This window comes from Cicer arietinum, chromosome 7, assembly GCF_000331145.2.
Source record: "Cicer arietinum cultivar CDC Frontier isolate Library 1 chromosome 7, Cicar.CDCFrontier_v2.0, whole genome shotgun sequence".
In the NCBI taxonomy this organism is placed as follows: domain Eukaryota; kingdom Viridiplantae; phylum Streptophyta; class Magnoliopsida; order Fabales; family Fabaceae; genus Cicer; species Cicer arietinum.
The window spans coordinates 46516339-46520917 of record NC_021166.2 but is presented as its reverse complement, the minus strand read 5'-3'; the positions used below and the strand labels follow the sequence as shown (position 1 = coordinate 46520917).

General features: G+C 30.9%; 1 non-coding gene across 1 annotated transcript; it reads left to right on the top strand.

Moving 5' to 3' along the window:
- The first annotated feature begins 1895 nt into the window (after positions 1 to 1895).
- LOC113787873 (U2 spliceosomal RNA) lies at positions 1896 to 2091 on the top strand. The gene has a single exon (XR_003474395.1). It is a non-coding gene; the product is annotated as a U2 spliceosomal RNA (small nuclear RNA).
- The last annotated feature ends 2488 nt before the right edge of the window (positions 2092 to 4579 follow it).

Genomic DNA, 4579 nt, shown 5'->3' with positions numbered 1-4579 from the left:
TTTTTTTTTTTGTATTTTTGAAAAATTTAAGTTTAGATTTATTTAAAAAAAGGTAAAATTTGGTTCTTATTAAAAAAAGTGGGAGTAGAAGTATAATTTGGAGATTATAAGGTAAATTTTATTTTTCCTTTTTATAGTGTTGGCTTTTATGTCATGCAACCCATTTTTATTTAATTTATTTATTTTTAATAATGAAAATATATACATATATATATATTCATTCAAGTTGATAGAGTACATCAAAGACAACACAACTTTAAAATTGCTAAAAATTAAAAAGGATAAATCTGTGAACAAACAAGTTAATTGTATAGAACAACCAAATACCTACAAATTGATATGAATCTCAAACCGTTAAAATAAAATTATGAGCCGTAATGATAGAAATGGTGACCACAATCGGAATGGTTATCCGATTGGTAAATCGAGAAGACGCTAAAATCAACTATAGAGGTTTTGGTTGAAAAGTAGAAGGAGAGCGTCACTGCAAAACAATGCGCTCTAAAGATGGTTCCAAGATCTCAAAAAGAATAAACTCTCAAAATGATAATGCCTATAATTTCTTTATTTTTTATCCCTTAAAATGGAGTCTTACATGAATATTTATAGGCTTCAGAATAAAGATCTAGATAATACTTCCTATGAAACATCTTCATATTCATGAATATACGCTAGACTAATTTCTACGTTTATCCCCTTACATTAAATTGAAAAGAAACATAATGAAATACACAAAATACAATAAATTTCGTCCACATACATGTCATCAAACGATAGTGAATTTATGATCAAGATAGAAGCTGAATTTGGACTAAATATATCAATTACAAGTTGTAGAGAAATGTCTTATAATTCCAATGCATCATAAATCACATAGCTCGGAGGTTTAAAACTTAAGATATGGCTAAAATAAGACAAATATGTCATTTTCAATAAAACCATAATAAATTTAACAAATCACAATTTTGTTCTTCGTTTGCTAATGGTTCTTTTTTGTAGGTCTCCTTCCACATACTTAAAATACTCGTGATCTCATCCCAAATGTTTTGACGTAATCAAAGTAACTGAAATACTGTAGCGTTGACAACCAAAATCATTGACTGAATTTGTAAATGATCAAATTGATCTTCCAATTTGAATCATGAACATCGCACAAAATAGAAAATAAAAAACTTCACACCAAGAAGTCACTTAATACAACGTTGCAGGCCGCCGAAGAACTCATGAAAAAATGAGAGGAAAATGAAACCTATGGAAAAATACTTATTTAAATAAAAAGATGAGGAAAGAAAGACGATATAAAAATATGATTTTAGAAAGAAAAAAAAAAAAAACTTCCTTTTTGTTATTTGTCTGACTAAATTGCCCTATGTACATTGTAGAAAAGTATTTTGCTCCGTGTATTTGATCCAACAACTCTTCCATCATTAGAATGGGGAATTTGTCCAGCACAATAACCTTTTTCGATATTTAATGCCCTATAATCATAACAAAACCTCTAACTCCCATCCTTTTTCTTTACCAATATCATTGGGCTTGAGTAAGGACTGCTGTTGGGTTTTATTGTACCCTAGCTCAACATTTTAGTCACATGTTTTTCTATCAAATTCTTTGTACCTTTTTTGATACCAATCACGTGGCAACCTCCTTTGCAGTATTCTTGAGTGCATCTTCTATGGCCATCACCCTGAATTAGTTGAATGTGGTTAGATGCACTCATAATTCACTATCCAATGTTTGAAGAGAGAATTGTTAGAGACTTTGACAGTTGTTGCATTAGAGTTGCGAAAGAAAGCAATATTATACAACTAATAGTTATGTCCCACATTTGAGAGAAGACATATCAAGTACCGAGGTCTTGGCTATAATATAAGAGTTCATTATCTAAACAAAGCATACCTTTCTCGGCCTTTTGGCTAAGATCAAGTGTAGTATCTGTTCTTATCAGTTTAATATCTGATATGTGGGCCAATGGTCCACACGATATTAAATTTATTTCTTCAGGGGGAGAGTCCACTACAATAGCTTGCTATTGGGTCTCTCGAGTGTCGCCTTTGTGTTGCACTACTACACTGGCTTGGCGCACCCCACCAATTTAGTTAAAGTTAATTTGCATTCCATCTTTTTAATTAAATATTTTTTATTTGAATTCCATCTTTCTAACGGGAAGAGATCACAAAGCTATCAAGACTTCAACAAGGATTCTAAAAAACATTTAAAACATTTGAGAATTCCTTCAACTAATGCCAAATAAGTGCTCTTAACATCCCATTTTGAAGCTTCTTTTGGGCTCAACCTTTAAGTATGTATCTACCTGCACTATTTAAATGCTTTTGCACTATTTTATGAAAATTTTACAACATATCCACCAAATTATACCTTTGACAAAATGCTACCCATCATATTCAACTTTGTCTTCCACAACACAATCACAACCCTATTTTAGAAAATTCAATTTTTGTGTTCTGCAAAAATTTTTTTTGTATTTTTGAAAAATTTAAGTTTAGATTTATTTAAAAAAAGGTAAAATTTGGTTCTTATTAAAAAAAGTGGGAGTAGAAGTATAATTTGGAGATTATAAGGTAAATTTTATTTTTCTTTTTTATAGTGTTGGTTTTTATGTCATGCAACCCATTTTTATTTAATTTATTATTTTTAATAATGAAAATATATACATATATATATTCATTCAAGTTGATAGAGTACATCAAAGGCAACACAACTTTAAAATCGCTAAAAATTAAAAAGGGTGAATCTGTGAACAAACAAGTTAATAGTATAGAACGACCAAATACCTACAAATTGATATGAATCTCAAACCGTTAAAATAAAATTATGAGCCGTAATGATAGAAGTGGTGAAAGAAGCCACAATCGGAATGGTTATGCGATTGGTAAATCGAGAAGACGCTAAAATCAAAAAGAATAAACTCTCAAAAAGAATAAACTCTCAAAATGATAATGCCTATAATTTCTTTATTTTTTATCCCTTAAAATGGAGTCTTACATGAATATTTATAGGCTTTAGAATAAAGATCTAGATAATACTTCCTATGAAACATCTTCATATTCATGAATATACGCTAGACTAATTTCTACGTTTATCCCCTTACATTAAATTGAAAAGAAACATAATGAAATACACAAAATACAATAAATTTCGTCCACATACATGTCATCAAACGTTAGTGAATTTGTGATCAAGATAGAAGCTGAATTTGGACTAAATATATGAATTACGAGTTGTAGAGAAATGTCTTATAATTCCAATGCATCATAAATCACATAGCTCGGAGTTTTAAAACTTAAGATATGGCTAAAATAAGACAAATATGTCATTTTCAATAAAACCATAATAAATTTAACAAATCACAATTTTGTTATTTGTTTGCTAATGGTTCTTTTTTGTAGGTCTCCTTCCAGATACTTAAAATACTCGTGATGTCATCCCAAATGTTTTGACGTAATCAAAGTAACTGAAATACTGTAGGATTGACAACCAAAATCATTGACCGAATTTGTAAATGATCAAATTGATCTTCAAATTTGAATCATGAACATCGCACAAAATAGAAAATAAAAAACTTCACACCAAGAAGTCACTTAATACAACGTTGCAGGCCGCCGAAGAACTCATGAAAAAATGAGAAAAATGAAACCTATGGAAAAATACTTATTTAAATAAAAAGACGAGGAAAGAAAGACAATATAAAAATATGATTTTAGAAAGAAAATTTGTTATTTGTCGGACTAAATTGCCCTATGTACACTCTAGAAAAGTATTTTGCTCCGTGTATTTGATCCAACAACTCTTCCATCATTAGAATGGGGAATTTGTCCAGCACAATAACCTTTTTCGATGTTTAATGCCCTGTAATCATAACAAAATCTTTAACTCCCATCCTTTTTCTTTACCAATATCATTGGGCTTGAGTAAGGACTGCTGTTGGGTTTTATTGTACCCTAGCTCAACATTTTAGTCACGTGTTTTTCTATCAAATTCTTTGTACCTTTTTTGATACGAACCACGTGGCAACCTCCTTTGCAGTATTCTTGAGTGCATCTTCTATGGCCATCACCCTTGTAACACCTCGTTTTTCTAAGTGAGGGTGTATTTTTTTTTTTAAAGAAATTAAAGTAAAACAGAGAGATAAATGAGGTAATGCCTTTGGATAAATAATTGAGTCATTATAATTTACAAGCAGCGGAAAAGTTTCTCAAAATATGAATCCAAAGTATTTACACAACAACAAATGATACATGGAACCCATTCAAATAAGATGTCATACTGACAATATTAGTAAAGGTACAGTTTTCCAGTTCAAAATAACGTAATCCAAAAGAAAGACATTTGTTCCCTCTATGTCATCCTAATCTGATCATTCTACAAAAAACTATAGCTATACACCCTGAGTGATCTCCACGCGCCCCGTGAGATCCTCCTATCATTGCTCCAGTCAAGCATTCCCATCTACATTCCCGTCTGTAGAGTACGAACCGGTAGGATCGTCCTGGCTCTCATCTGAGGGCAAAGCCCAGATTTCCACAATAGTTGTAAAGGGTCACCAACTGAAATTAAT